The sequence below is a fragment of the Notamacropus eugenii genome, chromosome 4, assembly GCF_028372415.1.
Source record: "Notamacropus eugenii isolate mMacEug1 chromosome 4, mMacEug1.pri_v2, whole genome shotgun sequence".
NCBI classification, from domain to species: domain Eukaryota; kingdom Metazoa; phylum Chordata; class Mammalia; order Diprotodontia; family Macropodidae; genus Notamacropus; species Notamacropus eugenii.
In genome coordinates, this window is record NC_092875.1 from 81,470,008 (window position 1) to 81,492,698 (window position 22,691).

Below are 22,691 nucleotides of genomic sequence, written 5' to 3' on the forward strand. Positions count from 1 at the left end.
CTCCATCCTCTGTCCCCTTCTCCTTGTTGCTCTGACACCATGCCTGTTCCTTCATCCTCCCTCCCTCTTTCTACACCTCTGTTCTTTTTTCCCTAACCTCCTCAACATGTTCTTACCAATTCTTTTTCTCCCATCCCAAAACCTAGCTTTCTTCCTTTTCCTTTTCTTTACCAGAACCATCCTCTTTCTCTGTTTCCCTCTTTTCCCTCACCTGAAACCTGCCCTTCCCCTTAACTCTTCCCTTCCTCTCTTGAGACCTCTCCTCACCCTCTGGTCCTCATTATCTCTTCTCTTTAGACTTCTTTCTCCCAGTCCTCCCTTCAAGGTTTACTCTGCCCAGTATTCCCCTGGCCTGCCTGGGTATGGAGTAAGGATTCCTTTGGTATCTATTGATGGGGAACTTCATGTCCCCACAGCCTAGCACAGTGCCTTGCACATAGTAGGTGCTTAATAAATGCTTGTTCATTGGTTGCCTTCCTGGGTTCCATGTAGCATCACTCTCATCTCTATTCACCCAACATATGCTTCTGTTGAGTTTGCCGCCCAGCCCTGAGGATTCTTCTAGAAGTCACCCTGAGTCTCTTATGTGATTTTGGGACTTAAAGTAAGGGGCAGAATAGCTAATAGAGTAATAGCTAATAGGGGCTAGGTAGCACTTCTATAGCTTTTCATGGTTTGTAAAGCACTTTATGTTAGCTCACTTGATCCTCACCACAACCCTTGAAGTAGGGGCTATTATTATCCCACTTTTGCAGATGAGGAAACAGACTAAGTCGAGTGACTTGCCTATATTTGTACAACTTCAGTAGGTTTCTAAGCCAGAATTCAAACCAAGGTCTTCCTGAGTCCAAGTTTTGTGTTCTAGCTTCAGTGCCACCTAGTTGCCATAGAAATAAAGGGTGGTCATGTCCAGCAATGGATGTTCCTTTCTGGAGACTGCAGCATAGGAGGAAGGTTCTCTATTGCCCCTGTGATGTTCTTATGATACTACCCCCACATTTCAAGTGTCAGTATTTTTGACCCGTGGAGGGGGAACAGAAAGGAGACCTTCAGCCTATATCCTAAACCCTGGTCCTCTAACACTTCTGTGGATCTATGATCTCATCAATGTATTCTTCCCATTTACTGTAGATTGCAACCCCTCTACACCTTTTGATCTTATGCAATTGATGTTTATGTTCTCCTGTAGGACCTCCCAGAGAATCTACCTAATGTACTTTGGGCCTTTCTCCAGGACCTTTTATATTTTGTGAGTACTAATGTAGCAATCTGACTGTCCTTCTGTTCTCTCTTTTGCCCCATGATCACCCATTTCTTTCTGTTCATTTATAATGAACAATATGTTTTATTTTGCTTATTCTGCATAAAATCTCTTTGGAAATATGCTCCAGTTTATTTATTCCAACCATGTACCTTACTAGTATTTTTGCTGGTATTAGCCAGTAAGTTTGATTCTTTGAAGATTGTAGAATTTCAAATTCCAAACCATATAGTATTATCAGAACTTAGTTCAAAGACAGATTTTCATGTCAGATTCATCTTGGGGTAGTTAAAAACTTTTTTGAATTTCTGAAATGCAGGGTTCTGGACTCAACTCATTCTCCATGAGCTGTACCTGTTTTAGATCCAGGAGACTGGCTTTTCAGGTGCATGTCATTTTCTGGATAGTAAGGATTTTTTTTCATTTATTTGATTTTTCTTCTGTGGACAGTTAGGCTAACTCCTTCTGATATCCATGGACTTCCTTAGAAGGCAGGCCCCTATTATTCTGGAGAGTGATGTAATAAACACAAGATTACCTACAAACAGGAACATCTAGAAGGCATCATTGGGAGGGAAACCTTCTTCAGACTGATATCTGCATAGGACATCCACCATGGTAGTGATACTCCTCTTTGTGCACATATCTTCCTGTGGGGGCAGCTAGGTGGTGCAGTGGATTGAGCACCAGTGCAGGAGTCAGGAGGGCCTGAGTTCAAATCTCAACTCAGACACTTGACACTCACTAGTTGTGTGAACTTGGGCAAGTCACTTAACCCCAATTGCCTCATCCTGGGTCATCTCTAGTCATCCTGTTGAATATCTGGTCACTGAATTCAGGTGGCTCTGGAGGAGAAATGAGACTGGTGACCCACACAGCCCTCCCTCACTCAAAAACAAAGACAAGTGCAAATCATGTCATTATTTCTCCGATGGCATGGTCTTCTACAGCAAAGAAGGATGAACACACATATCTTCCTGTTTTATTCCTCATGTGAATAAATATGAGGAATATTTAATAACAGAGGGTCACTGAATAGAGTTATCTGTTGCGTTTATCAAGGAATCCTGTCTGACCTCGACATACACAAGAGATTTCTTGTGGAAGGGAGGGCCTTTAAAGCTACGATTTACTCTACTGACTCATAAGCTTTTTTGCATTCAAATGTAATGGTATCTTAAAGGAACTCTGAACTTTTCCATTAATTGTGTAACTCTAAAGTCTTTTATTAAAAAATAATGTACAAAAGTTTATCTGTCATTCTCATATTTTCATTCCATACCCAGTAAATAGGTGAAGATTATTCTCATAAAGACTTCAAATAGAAGCATATAAATCAAATACTTGATGATGTCCTCTAACTTACCCCTTGGGGGGTATTATTACCAGCAATGATGGTTATTTCCCCCATTCTTTGGATTTCTTCCTCTTGAGATTTTGTAAAAATGATCACCTAGTGCTTTCAAGATTATGTTGCCCTCTGGGCTAGCCATTCTTTTCGACTTTCTCTTCTGTTATTTCTACTTCCCCAGCGTAGCATTTCATAGATTAAAGAATTCCCTTTCAAATGTGATGGTTCTGATGATATCGTTGATGAAAATATGCAGTTATGGAATAGCTGAGATGAGGATCCTAAAATGGCTAAGTGAGAGGTTATAGCTGACCTCATCTCCCTAAGTTCACCCCAAAACAGCAGGAACTGTGCCACATTTTGTAAAAGAGAACAAGTGAAAAGGAAAATGAAAATCATTAGTGGGAAACTAACCTTAAAGGAAAATGAAAAGTAACCAAAAAGTGAGTAAGAAAAAAATGTCCCTCTGAATGTTCCATTCATCCATTCTTCTTTACAACATGACTCATTTGAAAATATGTTTAATATGAATGTGTATGTAGAGCCTATATGAGATTGCATGTTGTATTGGAGAGGGGGAGAAATTTGAAACTCAAAAGCTTGTGAAACTGAATGTTGTAAACTAAAAATAAAGAAATGAATTTTAAAAAATAACCCCAAAAGTGTAAAAAAAAGATAAAAATGTCCCAATATGATGAATATTTGGGGGTTTAAAAAGAGGAGAAATTTATAGAAAGAACAATAGATGCTCCGAAGCAAAAATGAGTCTGCCTGAAGAATCTTCAAAGTGGTTAACAAACTTCGAAAAATGATGAGAGGAAATGTGGTAGCTATAAAATTGGATATTAAATCAATAAAGAAGAAGAAGACAAGCATAAGTCTTGATAGCTTCGAAGAACTGGTGGACAAAAAATATGTTTTACATGACTGATTCTTTGAAGAATAGAATGGCCCAGATCTAAGAACAAATTATGTGGTGGTAGCAGAATCAATTAGTAGCAAACTAATGTTTTTTTTAAAAAAACTTTTATTCATGTGTTCTCTTTATTCCATTATAAATATTTACAGTTTGTCCCTTTTCCATGAGAGGACTCTCACAAGAAAGCAAAACAATTAAGTGAAACTCATACTATAATGACCTCATTTGAAGGCAAAAGCAAACCAGTTTTTAAAAATGGCACAAGTGAATGTGTGATAGCTTTCTGGATGCCCTCTATTCCTTGGGTTTTCATCACACTACTCAGACCAGTTTGAGTATTCCCTCTCTATCTCCTTTGATGGATCATCTTTCATAACTTAATATTACATGAGTGTATACCCAAAGGATCTTTGTGGATCTGTTCTCTCTGTCTCTCTCTTTCTCTCTCAACTCCTCTGGATTTAGCTATCATCTTTAAGTTGTTGTTCAGTTGTTTCTTAGTCATGTTCAATTCTTCATGATCCCATTTGGGGTTTTTGTGGCAAAGATATTTAAGTGGTTTGCATTTCTTCAGCTCCTTTTTCAGATGAGGAAACTGAGGCAAACAGGGTTACATGACTTATCCATAGCTGGACAGCTAGTAAGTGTATGAGGCCAGATTTAAACTCCGGAAGATGAATGTTCCAGACTCCAGACCCAGCATTCTCTCCACTGTGCCACCTAGCTGGCCCTCAACATCTTTAAGTAAGTGACTGAAATTCACATTTCTACTTACAGTCTCTCTTCTGAATTTCATTTCCAACTGATGTCCTAGAGGGATATCAAACTCAACATGTCCATATTGATCATAATTCTTCTACCCCAGACCCACCTCTCTTCCTAACATACCTGGGTTCGTTATCTCATAGTTTTAATTCGCTTGGTGTTTATTAGGTTTCCACTGGGTGAGAGTAAATGCTGAGGATATAATGACAAAACAAAAAAGTTTTAGTCTCAAGGAACTTACATTCTTCTGGGAGAATATATAACATTGATATACTAGAAAGTATCCACAGGAGAGTGACCAGCATGGTGAAGGGCCTTGACTTCATGTGACAGGGAGATCAGTTAAAAGACCTGGGGATGTTTAGCCTAGAGAAGAGAAGATTTAGGGAAGAAATGATAGTTATTTTCAAGCACTTAAAGGGCTGTGATGTGAAAGAGGGATTAAAGTTATTCTCTTTGGCTTCAAAGGGTAGAATCAGGATAGATGGAAGTTTCAAAAAGGTAAATTTGGGCTTGCTATCAGCAAAAACTTCCCAGTAATTTCACACACACACAGACAGTTGTGTGCACGTATGTATATATTATACTGATAATTATAATGTTTTATATATATACTTACATACAACTAGATGGTATGGTAGATAGAGTGGTATGCTTAGGAAGACTCATCTTCTTGAGTTCAAATCTAGTCTCAGACACTTAGTAACTGTGTGATCCTAAGCAAGTCATTTAACCCTTTTTGCCTCAGTTTCCTCATCTGTAAAATGAACTGTAGAAGAAAATGGCAAATCATTCCAATATCTCTGCCAAGAAACTCCCACATGGGGTCACAAAGAGTCAAACATGACTGAAACAACTGAACAACAACAAATGTGTGTGTGTGTCTGTTTATGAAATGAGCTGCTTTGATAGGTGACAGGGTGCCCTGCACTGGAGCTCTCTAAAAAAGGCTGGATGACTACTTCTCAAGCATATGGTAGTGGGGATTCTTTTGGGGAGCATGGGTTAGGTTATATATAGTTGGTTGCTAAGGTTGCTTTCCAAATCTTAAGTTCTGTGTATATAGTCACAGAAAACTAAAAATAATATAATTTGAAGAGGAAGCAAGCAATAACAATGAGGAGGATGAAGGAAGTAGCTCTTGGATAAGTCCTTGAAAGAAGATAAAAACTCTAAGTAAAGAAAGGAATATAAAGAGAGGCAGATGGAAGATGGACTATTGTGTCTAGGGAGCAGCAAGAAGGTTCGTGGGATGGAGCATAGAGAAGGGAAAGAAAGTGAAATATGCTTAAAAATGTTAGTTGGAGTCTGAGGAAGGCCAGAACTAGGGTGATAACCATGTAACTGGAGAGACAGGAGAGATATTGTAGAGGCAGAATTAACAAAACTTGGGTTATTGGTTGGATATGCAAAGTAAGAAAGAGGGAAGAGTCAAATATGACTATAAGTCTGTGAATCTGGGCAAGTAGAAGAATGATAGGAAAGAAATAGGAAAGTTTGGAGAAAGACAAGTTAAGGGAGGAATATAAGGAGTTTGAATTTAAGATGCCTAGAAGACATTCAGGTGGAAAAGTCCATTGGGCATTTGTTGAAGGAGGAATGGAACTGAGCAGAAGGGTTAGTTAGGGTTGAACATATAGGTTTAGGAGTCATCTGCATAGAAATGACAATTGAATCCTTAGGAACTGATAAGTTCAAAAATAGATTATAGAAGGAGAAGAGGTAATATCCCAAGACAGAGCCTTGAAAGAGATCTATGCTTAGAGAATTAGACATGGATGAAAATCCAGCTAAAGGGACTGAAAGGGTGGTATGGGGGCAGAATAGGAGAAAGCATTTTCATGAAAGTCAATAGTGGAGAGAATATACAGGAGAAGAGGGTGGTCAATAGGGTAAAATGTTGGTAAGAAGTCAAAAGGGATGATCACTGAGAAACAGCCACAGGATTTAGCAGTTAAGAACTCATTGGCAACTTTGGAGAAAGCAGTTCGTTGAGGTGTGGGATTAAAAGCCAGATTTCTATGGGTTCCACAGTAAGTCTGAGAAGTGTGTTAAGTCTTGGAGACTGGGTTAGAAAACAACCTCATAAGTTGCCTGGAGGAAACATAACTAAAGCATAGGGATGTAAAAATATTTAAAGCTATATGACAGAATAAAATTTATTCTATTTCAGTTGAAGCCAAAATATCCAATTCACAAGATTACAGATTTAAAGGTAGAAAAGAATTCAGAGGATATTAAGTCCAAACTCCCCATTTTATAAATGAGTAAACTGGGGCACAACCAGGTTAAGTGATTTTCCCCAAGGTCATGCAAATAAAGAGAAACAGCCAGGGTTTAAATTAAGTTCTACTAATTTCAAATCCACTGTACCACTGTATCCACTGTATTAATGTTGTCATTAATCATGATTTCAGAAAAGGCAGAAAAAATAGCTTTGAGAGAGAAAAATAAGAAGCTACACTGTGGCTAAACAATGGAATACTATCAATATTAAATATATATTCACCAAACTGCATAGAAGCTAATCACTTAAAGGAAAGGCTAATTGAAATACATACATATATATATATATATAAAATGCCTATATATGTACACATATATATGATATATGGATACATTTGTATATGATGTTCATTAACAATATTTTGGAATATGACAAATATAATAGATAAAAAATCAGAATTGAACAGAATATTTAAAATGCTTATTTTCATACATTTTTGGAGAAAGCTGAATGGAAATCTTAGAGAAAACAGTTTAGAGGGATACTTGATACATGTTTTAAAAATCATATTCTAGGCCATAAAGAATTCATAAATCAATACAGAAAGACAAATTATTGGCAGATAATAATGTATTAAAAATAGAAATAAGTAAAAGAAATATAAATAAGAGATCCAGGCCTCTGCCCCACAACACATTGCTTGTGGTAATTTCTTCAGTGACCAAGCAAGGCAAGTCTTCTAACTTGTTCACATGTGGGTCTTTCAAATACTTCAGGATCATTTTCCTACAACTCAACTCTCTTCTTTAGACTAAAGATCTTCAGGTTCTTTAACTATTCTTCGTATTGCCTGGTGTATTTTTTTCTTGTGGTCCTTGTCCTCTGGAAGCCATCTTTTCTGATACCATCTTTACTAAAATGTGTTACCCATAACTGAATACAGTGTTTCAGAACAGAGTTCAGTTAAAACTATTCCCTCTTCCCGGACACTGTGTCTCCTGTTATTCTTTTTCATATTATGCTTTTAGCTCTTTAAAGCTCTCAGGTCTTTTCCATGTGCCTTTTCAGTCATGTCGTCTCCCCAGGATTTGCTGGAACTTCTCAAATATTTGCTGACCTGGATCAGTGACTAGACCCTATTTCTTCTTCCTGGAGGAACATGAACAGGAATAGGAACAGGAACATGGTTCTGGATGGCATTGCATGGCACTGAGATCAAAGACAAAAATCTCTAAGTCCAGTCCTACCTGGATCTTTGTGGCAATGTGGAAATAGCAAGGGTTCACCCTCACTGAAGGGTATGAAGAAGATACTGGATGATCCAGTTTCTCATATTTGTAGATTCTTTTTCAGGTATAAGTTAGACTGAATGATGTCAGATTCCCTTCTAATACTAAAATGCTGTGAAATTCTGTCCAGTGTTTCATATTATTATGGTTCCCATGGTTTCTCTTCTAAGATTAGGCTCATCATTTTCTCAGCACCTCACCCTCATCTATCATGTCCCTGATGGTCCCCCAGTTACAGGCAGTTTGGAACAAAAGCAGGTACTTTAGAGGCAAAGATGGGAGCCTCAGGAGCCTTTGTGAATTAATCTCTTACTCTGCTCTGTGTCAGTGACTCTTCCCTAGGGTCAAGTAGAAGAACAAGTCATAGAAGTAGAAGAAAGTAAGAGTACTTTTGCATAAGGACATAAGGATGAGTCAAAGGCAAAGGGTAAAGGAAGTTGTAGTCTGTTTGCATTGGCATAGCTCAAATTTAGGGTTTGAAAGTAAAGGGTTTTGAAATTTTGAAAAGGAAATTTCAGAAAAAGTCTTAATTCTACTGAAATAGAAAAGATTTAGCATAAAATACATCTTAATTAACTCATTGATAGAGAAAGAATTATATCTTTGCTCTGCTTTAAATAGTTATGCTAAAGGATTAGTAATTTAGAAAATTCAATGGAATTGGTGTGGCTCTTTGGGTAACTCAAAGAAACAAAGAAGCACTAACGGGAAATTGAAAATGTCACCATGAATTTTTTTGAGTGTGAGCCAACTAAAAGTAATGGAACCTTGTGCAAAATGAAGTTTAGTTATGGCCACTAGTCATTATAAATCAAAATTGATTAGGTTGAAAATATTGTAGTGGTAGTAAATCAGAGAATCTAATCTGCCCTTGTACGTACAAAGGGAAAAATAAATATTTACACCTATCTCCCAGGGTAGTTAGGAGAAACACATATTTGTGAAGTACTTAACACAGGGCTTGGCTTGAGTAAAGGAAGAGCACTGCAGAGTTCAGACCTTGCAGAAATACAAGTGAACCAAATGCTGTCTTATTCACAGGCACTTCTTCTGAATGGCATGCAATGTTAACGAAACTGAGATATTATAGACTAAACATTTCACATTATTAGTAAAACAAGCTTAAGCAACTTTGAAGATAGAAAAAAACCTGGCACATGGTAGGTAAGACATAAACTACTGTAATTAGCATGAAAATGCAGGGGTAATAAGGTCAATGGGTTTGGATGAATTGACAAGCTTTAGAGGCATTTAACAACATTATTATTACTTGATTGATGATGCTTTAAGTACAAGAAGGCTGAGGAGCAGTTAAAGCAAATTTCTTCTTCTTTTCAATATGAATACTGTTATATTATAAACATATCTATTATATGATTATTAGAATATGTATTCTTAAAACTAGAAAATTATGATACTAGTAAATGACTTAATGCTGGGAGAAAACCATGGTAAATCCTTTTAAGAGATCTTTGTCTCTGAGGTTCCTGGGAATGAGTCCCACTAACAGGGTATTGTGAAACTGGGCAGCACTTCCACTCGAGGAACTAGGACCTCTCTTTTCCAAAATGGAGAAATGAAACTTTTGAATAATAATTAGGCATCATTTGGGATCATATGGAAATTCCTGTAATTGTATCTTTTAATGCTATTATTTTGAAGCAACTATTCACTATGAATGAACTTGTGGTGAAGAAGTGGAAACAGCAGTACAATGCTAGGCAATTCTCTTGTGTCTGAGTGACTGGGATAGGTGAGCCACTCCTCCTCAGGTTTACCTTTTTTTTTCTTAATTCATTAAGGGGTTATTGTGACACAGAAGGTATAACAGATTTAATTAAGAAAGAGTGGATTTCTCCAGACATCACCCTAGTGCAACTTACATGACAGCTGCTTGTGTAACTTGTGAAGCTTGCCTTTCAAGTCACATTCATCTGCCACCTCTTAGAACACTTACAGAAAAAGATTATTATTGTGCCCAAGTCAGTCCCTGCCCAAGGTTGAACTAACCTGTAACACTTCAAAGATTTGAGGCTTGTCAGTTACTCTCAGTGTGATTTAACCTGTCTGCTGAGACAGTTTTACTGGGGTGTGACTGTTATGCAGGCTGTAGATTTTTTGGAGTCATAGGGTGGTGAAAGGTGGCTACCAGAGGTTGGTGAGCAGCTGTGAAAAGGACTTGGTAGAACTCCTTTTTTGCCTAGTATTCCAAATTGTTTATTGAATATTGAAATGAGCTGATCATTAAATATTTGGAAGAATTCACTTGTAAATCTGTCTGGTCCTGATGTTTTTTTCTTAGGAAGCTCACTTTTGATCTACCTAATTTCTTTTGCTAAAATAGACTTATTTAAATATTCTATTTCTTTTTCTGTTAATGAGGGCAACATATATTTTTGTATTTCACTTAAATTGTTAAATTTATTGGAAGAGAATTGGGCAAAATAACTCTTAACAATTATTTTAATTTTGTCTTTAGTGGTATAGTCACCATTTTAATTTTTATATTAGTGATACATTTTCTTCTCTTTTTAAAAATCATGTTCATCATTAATTTATCTATCTTCCTGTTTTTTTAAAAACAGAGTCTAGTTTTATTCATTAATTCAATGACTTTTTTCATTCAATTTATTCATATCACATTTAATTTTCAGAATTTAGAGTTTATTGTGTAAGGATTTTTAATGTGTTCTTTTTTCTGGTTTTTAATTACATATCAGTTTAATTGATCTGCCCTTTCTCTATTTTGCTGATGCAAGCATTTAAAGATAATATTTTTCCTGTGATAACTAGTTTTGCTGCAGTCATTATGTTTTATTATCTTTTTTCATTGTTACTATTCTGTTTAATAAAGTTTATTTTTATATGATTTGTTTTTGACCCACTCATTCTTTAAGATTAGGTTATTTAGTTTCCAACTAATCTTTAATCTGTGTGTCCATGATCATTTATTAAATGTAATTTTATTGCATTAGGTTGGAAAAGGTACACTTGATATTTCTACTTATCTTCATTTGACTATAAGATTTTTATGCCATAATATATGGTCAAATTTTGTAAAGATGCCATATACTCCTGAGGAAAATATTTATTCCTTTCTATTCCCTTTCACTTTTGTCCAGATGTCTGTCATATCTAGCTGATCTATGATTCTATTCATTACCTTGACTTCTTATTTATTTTTGGTTAGATTTCTCTAGTTCTGATAGGAAAAAGTTGAAGCTCCCCACTATTATAGTTTTGCATTCTATTTCCATCTGTAATTCCTTTAGTTTTTTCCCTATAAATTTGATGCTATGGTATTTGGTGCATATATATTTAGTTCTGATATTACTTCATGATCCTATGATATCTTTTAACGTAGTGTACTTTTCCTATTTATCTCTTCTAACTAAATCTATTTTAGTTTTAACTTTGTCTGAGATCATGATTGCTTCCTCTGCTTTTTATTTTTTTATGTCAGTTGAAGCACAATAAATTATACTTCAGTCCTTTATTTTTTACTCAATATGTGTCTCTCATTTTTAAATGTGTTTCTTGTAAACAACATATTGTCAGGTCCTGGTGTTTGATCCATTTTATGGGTGAGTTCATCCCATTCCTTAGTGGCTGCCCAGTCTCTCATCTGGCCAAGCAAACACATCCAACAAGTAAGCTCCAAAGTAAAACCTCACCTCAGTTATATAATTTTCAGAGCCACAAGGCATCACAACCCTTGAGAAGCAGCACTTCATTAGAAATTAACAAAAGGTTTGGACCTTCCTACAAAAACAAATCTCCCCGAATCAAGCTTCCCTTAATGGGCAGGCCTATTGATGGGTGATTTTCAACTCTTATAATTACCATTACATATGATTTTACAGTTTTTGAGTTGGGAATGTCCTTAGTAGTCCTGCAGCTAGTCATCATAAAAAGGAATCCCTAATCTGAAATATAAGACAAGTAATTATAGTTCCCTTGCTTGAAGATCATTGTTGACAGAGATTGTAACACCATCCTTGGCAGACCATTCCAACACCGGATGATTCTAAATGTGAAGAAATTTTTCTTACATGAAATCTCAATTTGCCTCTTTTGCAACTACCACCCCATTGTCCCTGGTTCTGGCCACATAAAATATGTCTAACTCTACTTCCACTTCACAGTCCATCAGATACTTAGAGACAGTGAACATACATATCCCCACTAGGTTCATCTTCTCCAAGCTAAATGTCACCAACTCCTGATATGATTTGGACTTTTCATCATCCTGGTTACTTTCCTCTGGATAATCTTGACCTTATTAATTTTTCTTTCTTTTGTTCCTAGAACAACACAGTGCTCCAGAAATATCCTCATTAGTGCGGAGTTTCACTTTGTTTTGTTGGTTACTGGGGTCCAACCCTTTGCGATCCCCTTTGGGATTTTCTTGGCAAAGAAACTGGATCCAGTTAATTTTATAGATGAGGAACTGAAGCAGGGTTAAGGTCACACAGCTAGTAAAGGTCTGAGGTGTGATTTGAACTCAGATCATCCTGACTCCAGGGCTGGGACTCTATCCTCTTTAACAACCAGCTGCCCTTAGGGTGAAATGTTGCTTCCTTATTTGTGGAAACAATGCCTCTTCTAATGCAGCCCAAGACTGCACTAACTTTTCAGAAGATATATCATAATAATGATTCCTATTGGGCTTACTGTGCACTAAAATTCCAGATCCTTTTTTCAGACAAACTTCGATATAACCATAGTTCCCTCTTATTTGTAAGTTGATTTTGTGAAGTTGGATTTAAAAGCCCAAACTGTATATATACCACTATTGAATTTCATCACCTTAGACTTAGCACAAGGATTTAGCCTGTCAAGATCATTTTGGATTTTGTATTATCCTCTAATATACCTTTATTTATCTTTTAAATAAATTCTTTGAAATATTTTATCAAATGCTTTTCTAAAATCTAAGTATCTATAGTAATAGCATTTATTGATTTACTAGCTACTAAGACAACTCTATGGTATAATGGATAGAGTTGACTTGGAGTCAAAAAGAGATGAGTTTGAATCCTGCCTTAGACAGTTACTTGTTATTTAAACCTGGGCAATTCATATAACCTTTCAACCTCAGTTTTATCATTTATAAAATGGGAATAATAATGGCCCTTATCCCACAGGATTGTTGTTGGGATCAAAGAAGATAATATATGTAAAGTGCTTTGCAAACTTGAAACGTGCTGTAAGTGCTAGCTGCTAATATTGCTAGTTTAATAACCCTATTGAAAGAAGAAATAAGCTTGGTTTGATGGAATAATGTGATTTGTAATGACCATGTCCCTCTTTTAGATATTTATTAATAATTTATTTATTGTCTACTTTTGAATAGTCCCAATAATTAGAATCACAATTATAGTGTATACTATATTGGTATAGAATATGTGTGTACATGTGTGTATATACATGTATATGTGCCTCAAACTATGAGTCCTTGGGCAAGTCACTTAACCTTTATGTACGTAAATGAATGTGTATATATACCCACATGTACATGTATATGTTAATTTATGCAATATTCTTAATATATTTGTATACAGTATTATATACAATACATTGGCATAGTATAGATTATATGTGTTCATACATGTATATATATATATGTATGTGTGTGTATGTGTGTGTGTGTTCAAATCTAGCCCCAGACACCTACTGTATATCCTGGTCAAGTCACTTAATTTGTGTTTGCCTCAGTTTCCTCACCTGTAAAATGAGGATGGTAATAACACCTCCCATGCTTTTGTGAATGAAATGAGATAATTTTTATAAAGTGCTTTACAAAGCTTAAAATGTTATATAGTGAAAGATATTAATCGAATCTACACTTTGCAGACTGTATTCTTTCCCACTTAAAAAAAAAATCTGGATAGCCTTTGACTTTCCTCTGGTCCGATGGTAATTTTTCCATTTTGCATGCTTTTTTCAAATATTCATGGCAATAGCTCAGTAACCACATCTTCCAGTTCTTTCAGTAGGTGTGTAGTTTGTCTGCATCAGGTGACTTGAAGACTTTCTTTTGGGCTCCTTAAAGACCTGAAACAGCCTTTCATTTGTGTGTCTAGTTTATCCTTGGCCCTGAATGAAAATATTGATGTTAGCTTCTGCTTCAAGGGATACTGCTGGGACTTCAGTGAGAAATCTAACTCTCTGAAGTTCACAAAATTGTCCTGTAGTGAAGTGAGTTTGGAGGAAGGAGTCAGAGGCTCTCTCCTGCCCCCCAAGAGAGTCCTCCTCTGGGGCTTGTCTAGACAACTCTCTCCTCTAGTCTGCCAGCTGTTTGAATTTGCTTTCTTATATAAAATTACATGCAAAATCAATGCAAAGAAATTTTGAGGGGATCACTAGCAGCTTAGGGGTAGAGATGAACTTAAAAGGACATAGGAATTCTAAGAAGGGGAGGTAAGGAAAGAGTGTATTCTGAGTCTGGGCAAAGACACTGAGACAGGAGATAGATTGTTGTGACTGAGAAACAGCAAATAGGTCAATTTGACTAGCACATGAAATTGCATAAACTGGAGTAATATATTTTAAGTTTAGATAGGTAGATAGATTAGAGGCTGAGAGTGGAGGGATTAAAATTCTATGGTGTGAAATTTGTATTCTAAAGACAACAGAGAGCCACTGAAGCTTTTTCAGCAAAGGAGTGAATTGGTAAGCTGTGTATTTTATAAAGATTATTTTGGCAGCTGAGTGGAAGTACAGTTAATCAGGGGAGAGACTGGAGGTAGCAACACTGTTATAATGGCCTGAGTGAGAGGTGGTAAAAGCCTAACTCAAAGTGGCAACTGTGAGAGTGAAGAAACGGGGACAGCAACTGTGAGAGTGAAGAAAAGGGGACAGTATTGTTGTGTAGACAGAGTTAACAAGATTTGGTAAGTAATTAGATGTTGGGGCTTAAAGTGAGGGAGAATGAAGATGCAAGAATATATTGAGGCATAAATTAGGGGAGAGGAAACAAAAGTCCACAATTTTCTTAGCAACAATTAGAATGATTACAATGTGAGCTCCAGGAGGGCAGGGCAATTTTTGCCTTTCTCTGTATCCCTAATGCTTAGTGCAATGTCTGGCATATAGTGAGCACTTAATAAATGCTTCATGACTGAAAAATTATGTGCTGAAAGAAAGGATGCTGGGAATGGCATAAGTTGTTTTAGAAGAGAAAAGTTGGGGGTACTGTGGGGAGAGTGTTTTGGAGTCAATTAGGGAAGAATAAAATAATTCTGGTGTAGTAGTAAGGTCCCAATTTAAATAAGATAACATGGATTTGTGGTGTGCCTTGACAGCACAGTTAAATGACTAGCATTGTTCAGTAATGGTGGAGGAGGAGTAGGGAAGGCAGATGGTGAAGATGACCTAGGGCTGAGGATTGGCAGGGCATGAATATCACTGAAACGAACTTGCAAGTGATTCAAAGGTGGAGTAATCTGCATAGTTTTTTTATTACAATATAAAAATTCTTAACAATGACTGTATAGCAGAACTAGTCACCTCGAGGGTCAAGACTGTGAAGAGAGGGAAATAAGGACAGAGCAGAGATTATTATTTGGAAGAAGAGAGAAGGATGGAAGGATGAGAGATAATGGTAAGGTGGTGGGGGGAATAGAGAAAGAGGGAGAGAGGGAGAGAGAGAGAGAGAGAGAGAGAGAGAGAGAGAGAGAGAGAGAGAGGGAGGGAGGGAGGGAGAGAGAGAAGATTGGTAATAATGATTAGAAGGGGAATTACAGAGTTCAGAATCATGGATGATAGTTATCTAACTCACAACCATCATTGTGGGTAGCTGAGGTAACTAATTATGTATGAAAATATAGGGTATGGAAATGATGTTGATGAGGATAATGATGGAAATCAACATGAATTTTGAAGTTCTCCTGCAAGGAGGCAGAGGTAGAGTTGGAGAGGAAAACGGTGCCACCAGCATTGACCTGTCTGTGAAAGTAAGATGTGTGAACTAGGGACTGGTACTTTGCTTCAACAAACATTTGGATTGGGTGATGTGCTTCAGAATAATGGCAGGAAAGGGAAGTTCTGGAAGTGGCAGAGTTGACTGGGAAGTAGGCAGCCTTTATTTCTTCGTATCTTTTGATATAATCATATGGTATTTTGGGGGAGCTTTTTTGGATCACATATTTTATGGTGTAGTTTTTATATACTTGAATGCACCTTGCATTCTTGATTTAGGGATCCCATGTGCTCATGATGGCTACTTTTGAAACCATCTAGACCAGGGTTTTTGGTGTACTAACAAACACTTTGGTGACTTGTCTTAGTTCTTGCTCTAAAATTGACCCATTTAAATTATTCATTTTCTGTGGTTTCATTTTTGGCATTTTATATTTTTGTACATAATCCTCTACTTCCTTTAAATCCTCTAATTTATTAGTCTATGTGTACCATTTTCTATTAATATTCTGGATTTCTGTTGTGTTTTTGTAAAATCATAGAGTTAAAACTAGAAGATCTTTAAGGTTATTTAGTCCAACTCTATCATTTTGCAGATGAAGAGCCAGAGCTAGAGGGGCCACAAATTTGACAAGGGCACACAGGTAGTAGTGTCAGACCTAGCATTTGAACGAAGCTAGGTCTGTTGACTTCACACTTAGCATAATTTCCATTTTATGATCCTGCCTTCCATTTGCTTTGTTATCTCCTTTTCCATTTGTATTTTTGTTTTCTTCCCACTTTTCTCATATTAGCTTTATTAATTTTAGGGGCTTTATTGACATTTTTCATATTTCACTTTTTTCATTGGTTTTAAAGAAATTCAAGTGTTCTTACCTTTTCTATTCTGTTTATTTTATCCTTTACTTCAATATTTTTCCTCTCTTTTTCTTTCCTTTGAATTATTGCTTTGTTTCTTTTCTCATGAGGTTAGTTAATTTATTTTCTACTTTTCTTATTAATGTAGCTATCATATGCTATCAATTTGCCCCTAAGAATTGCTTTTGTATGGTCCTGTAGATTTGTATACAGATTATTATTCATTTCAGGTTATTTATGGAATGGCTGAAAAACTATGACATTTGAATGTAATAGAATATTATTTTGTAATAAATGGTAAATATTGGTTCAGAGAAACATGGGAAAGACTTGTATGAATTTATGGGGAGCAAAATAAGCAGAACCAAGAGAATAATATAAGCAGTGATTAAAATAACAAATATGTAAAAAACTATGAATAGAAAGTTGAATTCTTTCATCTAGAGACCAGACAATGGGATAGACATTCTTCCTCTTAATGAAGAGGTAAGGGATGACCAGGACAGAATATTGTATATATTATTAGATATAGTCACTACGTTTTATGTTTTTGTTTTATTGCTATTCTCTGTTATAAAGGAGAGAGTTTATTAATGGTGTTGAGATGGCATATAAAAACAAAAGGCATGAATAAAACATGCTGTTAAGGTAAGCTCAGTTCTCACGTGAACGGTCTAGGGTCAGGTAAAGGTGAGGGCTTCTTGAAACCGCTGAACTCTCATGAGGCCCCCCGGAGAACAGCTGGGAATTGAGGAGTGAGTCATGAGTTATCTCCTTTTCCACCTCTTCTCAGTGGAAACTTTCTGGGGAGAGCATCCCACCCTTGAGACTGGTCCGTGGTCTGAGTGCACCTTTTGTATTAGCTAAGGGCCTGAGAGTATGCCTGGTCCACCAGCAAACTATGCATCTGGGAGAGCTTAAATGGTGATAGGAAAGCCTGAGAGGTTGTTGTTGGTTGTTTTTCCTTTCTCCTGGGGATGGAGAAGGAGGCTCCCACAGGGAGCCTGACATGTAGCTTGTATCTGGAATACAGCCTACACCTCTGTTTGACTCTGGAGGTCTCTTCTCTCATATATTTATCTGGCTGGCCACTGAAGACCTGATAGGTAAGAGGACCTGGCAGCCAACAGCATTAGGCTGGTCAACATGCTAAAATAATTTACTATTTTTCTTTAAGTAAACTATTGGTTAATGAACATATGCATAGTATATTAATTAATTTTTTGGTAATATTATTGCTGTTTAGTTCTAATTTTTTCATATGATCCGAAAATATACTATGGATAAATTCAACCTTTTTGAATATAGGTGGGCTTCTGTCACTTATGTATAAGGTGTTGTTACAAGTACTGGGGATAAAAAATAAAAATAAAATAGTCTTTTGACTCAAGAAGTTTACTTTCTACTTAGAAGTAGAACATGTACACAGAAAAAGAAAATATTAAAGATCCTGCATTGAGGTGGGCCCTGCCCCAAGAGAGATAGCAGTGTTTTTGGTGTCTTCAATAGTTGCATGAACTGCTATGTCTGTGAGAGCCGCTAGGTGACACTCAAAGCTTGCTTTATCTGCTTACAAGTTAATCAGCCTTTACTGCCTGCTGTGGTTCCAGGCATTGTGCAAAGCATTAGGGATAAAAACAAAAGCAAAAACCACCTGCTTTTAAGGACGTCATAGTCTAATGGATAATGGATTCTATGTGTTTGAAGACATGGAAGATATTGTGTATAAACAAATGAAGATGCGAAGTAGAATGTTCTGTGTAAGAGGGTCCATTTGGCTGAACTACAGAGTATGTGAAGGGAAATTGTGTACAATAAGGGAGAAAGGGAGGTTGGAGCCAGATTGTGAAGACTTTAAACACTAAATATAATAGTTTGATCTATACACAATAAGGAGCCACAGAAATTTATTTTCTGTAAGTAGGGGAGTGACATGATCAGATCTACATTTTAAGAAATCACTTTGGCAGCTGTATGGAGAATGCATTGGAGAGGGGAGAGATGAAGCAGGGAGACCATTTAAGAGGCCAGTGCAATAGTCTAGGTAAGAGATGATGGAAGCCTGAACTTGGGTCAAGGCCATGTGAGTAGAGGGATGCTGGAGTAGGTGGATGCTAGAGATGGGAGAGAGATAGACTTGACAAGACTTGATTGGTAGCTGATTGTTTATCAATTAGTATAGGGAAGGAAAATAAGGTATTGAAGATGATTCTAATGTTGTAAACTTAGGTAACAGGAAGGATAGTGGTTCCTTTGACAGATGTAGTTATAAAAGTGTGTGTCTACAGCTGCCTTGCCTCCTTCTGACATGTGCTTATCTAGACACTTTGGGGATGTTAAAGCTCCTGACTGATTCTTGCCAGCCATGTGTGTTTCAGTTCTGAAAGACAATAGGTATTTTGAATGTGCCAAAGTAATCCTTTCTTAGTCACTCAGCAGAAGTACTGTCAACCCAGTGGATCTTTAAAAGGGGGATCATCCCTTTTCAATTCCATCTTCTCTTTCTGTCTACAGTCTGAAGATTCTGTTAATACTATTCAATTCTATTTCTGAATTGAAGGAGAATGCTGACAACAAGAACGGGGGTATTCTGAGCCAGGGTCTCTAGCCACCTCTTTTGTTTTATGGCTTGTTTTTGTTTTTGATCTAATCATAGGTAATGTTGAACAGTGATCCTGAGACAAATTCATCAAAATCTGGAGCCAAGTTCATGCGTTTGTGAAATTGGAGATTCCGGATCCCTTGGTCAGAGACTGGTAGAAGACAGAATTTCTGGACCAGAAAAGACACCTGCAAAGAAGAGAATGAATACAAACTTGGACTATCAGGTAGGTCATTTATCCTGAAGGAGACTTCCTTGAAGTCAATGGTGAGATACCTATTCAGTAATCCTATGAAATGCTTCATGATCTGATGCTGAAACTTGAACTTCCCAGGAGAGCATAAAAACAATTATAGGTGTGTCAAACATTTATTTTACATATTCAAAATAACTATTGTTCCTTACATGATTTATACTGAACGTTGAATTCCTTTCTATTCCTTCTCTTGAGGAGTCACTAGACATCAGCTAATGCAGAGCTAATAATGAAGGTTATCATTCATATAGTATTTTAAGTATTTTGAATGAAATGAGAGTGCTAGAGGGGAAAAAACTGGAAAAGAAATGAGCTCTGTGGAAGAAAGGATTGGAAAAGGAATAAATAACTTGACACAGGAGGTAAAAAAAATCTTGCCCAAGCAACAAAATCACTGAAAATTAGAATGGACCAAATAGAAGCCAATGATTTCATGAGGTAACAACAAATATTAAAACAAAATCAAAAGACAAAAAAAGAAGAAAATGTAAGATATTGTATAGCAAAAGCAACTGAACTGAAAAACAGATTGAAGAGAAAAAAGTTGGGAGTCCGTGAACCATCTGAATTCCATAACCAAATAAAAAAGCCTAGACCAAAAAAATCTTTAGAGAAAATAGCTCAAATTTTCTACAACCAGAGGACAAAGTGAAAATAGAATCACCATTCACTTCCTGAAGGAAACCCCCAAATAAAAATTCTTAACAACATCATAACCAGAATTCAGTTTCCAGGTCAAAGAATGTATTGCAAATATCCAGAAAGAATTCAGGTTCTAAGGAGCCATAGTCAGGCTCATATATGAGTTGATTACCACTAGTGCAAAGGAGTAAAGGACTTGGAATACAATATTCCAAAAGGAAAGGAATGTAAGCTTATAAGTAAGAATATTTTACCAGCAAAACTTAGTAAAATGCTTCAGGGGGAGAAAAAGACCATTAATGAAACAGATTGTTTCCAAGCATTTCTGATGAAAGCACCAGAGGTATGAAGAAAACTTGAAGTTCAAAAATAAAACAAACCATCAACAGGAATCATAATGAGGTAAACATGACAGGATAATGATAGAGGACTAAATGAGGATTAAACTGCTTACATTCTAATAGGGGGAGAATTGGTACATGTGTCCCCTCTGAATTCTATCATCATCAGGAGTTATGGAAGAAGTTTAACTAGACAAGGCCTGGGAATGGTTTTGTTATGTGTTGATGATTTTAAGAGAAGAATGGAAATATAGGAATACACTATGGTGGAAGGGAAAGGAAAGTTAGGGAAAATTAGGTCATATAATCAGAATTTATAAGTGGACATCTGTACAAACAAAGAGAGGGATAAGGGAGAGCAGCTAACACTTAAACTACACTCTCATCTGAACTGATCAGAGGAAGGAAGAATATATAGATTAAGGGATGGATTAGTTCTAAGTGAAACAAACTCTAACTAAGAGAGCACAACAATTTTGGTAGCTCTTTTCCACATACCAGAATGCGAATCTGAAGGGTGACCCTAAACTGGAGAATGTCTGAAAAAATTGTAATATATAAATGTAACAAGATGCTATTGTGCTATAAGAAATGAGAAGTATGGGAAGACTTTATATGAACAATATATAGAAATAATATATGGTAAAGGAAAATAGTTTTAAAAGAATTAGGAATTGAGCAAATGATCAACTATGATCCTAGAAAATTAATAATTAAATATGCTATCCACCTCCTGAAAAAGAGGTGAAGGACTCAGCACTAAAGGAGACAAATTGCTTTGTCCATGACCAAAGTGGACACTTGTTTTGATTGGCGATATATATTTGTAATGAGTTTTGTTTTTAGTTTGGGGGGGATTGGCAGGGAGGATGAGAAGACAAATTATTGTTGATGGAAACAAAATATAATTTTAAAGTATTGCCTTTATTTTTATTTTTTAACTTCAATTCCAAATTCTTTTCCCTCCTTCTACCCCAATGCCATTCATTGAGCAGGTAAGAAATATGACATCCATTATACATATAAAGTTATGCAAAACATTTCCACATTAGCCATGTTGCAAAAAAATGCTAGAGAAATAAAGTGAGAAAAATATGCTTCACTATATGGTCAGAGTTCATCAGATCTGTCTTTGAAGGTGGATAGCATTTTCAGTTCTTTCGAATTTTTGTGAATCCTTGTATTAATCAGTGTAAATCTTTCATAGTTGATTACCATTAAAAAATTACTGTTACTGGGGGCGGAGCCAAGATGGCGAAGTAGAAAGATGCACATACACATAGCTCCAAACCCACAAACCACAGAACGGCTAGAGGGGACCAAGCCAGGGCAAATTCTGCACCCAAAGACCACGGAATATTGGAGCGAGGGAGATTTCTGCTCCGGAGAGACCTGCAAACCTCTCACGGGGGGTCCTTCGCGCTGCGGACTGGGCGCCGGGACTGGGAGCTGAGTGCAGCCCTGCTGCGGCCACGACACCGTGAGGAAAAGATCCGAGAGGGCTACGGGGACGGGATCTCCAGCGGCCCCGCGGGTCCCCCCACCCAAAGAGGGACCTGCAAACCTCTCGCAAAAGGTCTGTCGTGCTGCAGACGCGTAGCCCAGCCCGGAACTGCGGCGGCGGTGGCCGCGGCTCCGAGAGGCACAGATCCGAGAAGGCTCCAGAGACGGGATCTCCAGCGGCGGCAAAAGCCCCCCCACCAACAGGTGACTGACGGGGGTAGGTGAGAGAGTCTCTTTGGCAGGTTGAGAGGGGAGTGGGGTGCCCCCATGGCTCGGGGCCCCCCTAGGAGATAGAAGCTGAGAGGCGGCTACAGACAGGGGCTCCCCAAATGGGCGGGAGCCTGGATACATTGTGGAAGGTCTGTGCATAAACCCCCTGAGGGAACGAAGCCAGAGAGGCGGCCCTGCCCCTGACCTCAGCACCTGAACTTAATTTAACACTGAATAGCAGCCCTGCCCCCGCCAAAAACCCTAAGGCGGGAAGCAGCATTTGAATCTCAGTCCCCAAACGCTGGCTGGGAGGACCAGGAGGTGAGGTGGGTGTGAGGAGAACATTCAGAGGTCAGGCCACTGGTTGGAGAAAATGCCAAGAAAAGGGAAAAGAAATAAAACTATTGAAGGGTACTTTATTGGAGAAAAGACACTTCCTCCCTTCCTTTCTGATGGGGAGGAACAATGCTTGCCATCAGGCAAAGACACAGAAATCGAGGATTCTGTGTCCCAGCCCACGCAATGGGCTCAGGCCATGGAAGAA

The 22,691-nt window shown here is 37.4% G+C and overlaps 2 long non-coding RNA genes across 2 annotated transcripts in view; one reads left to right on the plus strand and one right to left on the minus strand.

Annotated features, from left to right (window-relative positions):
• LOC140500191 (uncharacterized) overlaps positions 1-22,691 on the minus strand; it is a 152,726-nt gene that overhangs the window by 29,210 nt on the left and 100,825 nt on the right. The window lies entirely within an intron of this gene.
• Positions 1-22,691, plus strand: part of LOC140500192 (uncharacterized) — a 68,603-nt gene that overhangs the window by 21,223 nt on the left and 24,689 nt on the right. The window contains exon 3 of the long non-coding RNA XR_011965634.1: positions 19,250-19,421. This is a non-coding gene — a long non-coding RNA (uncharacterized lncRNA). The remainder of the gene's footprint in view (positions 1-19,249; positions 19,422-22,691) is intronic.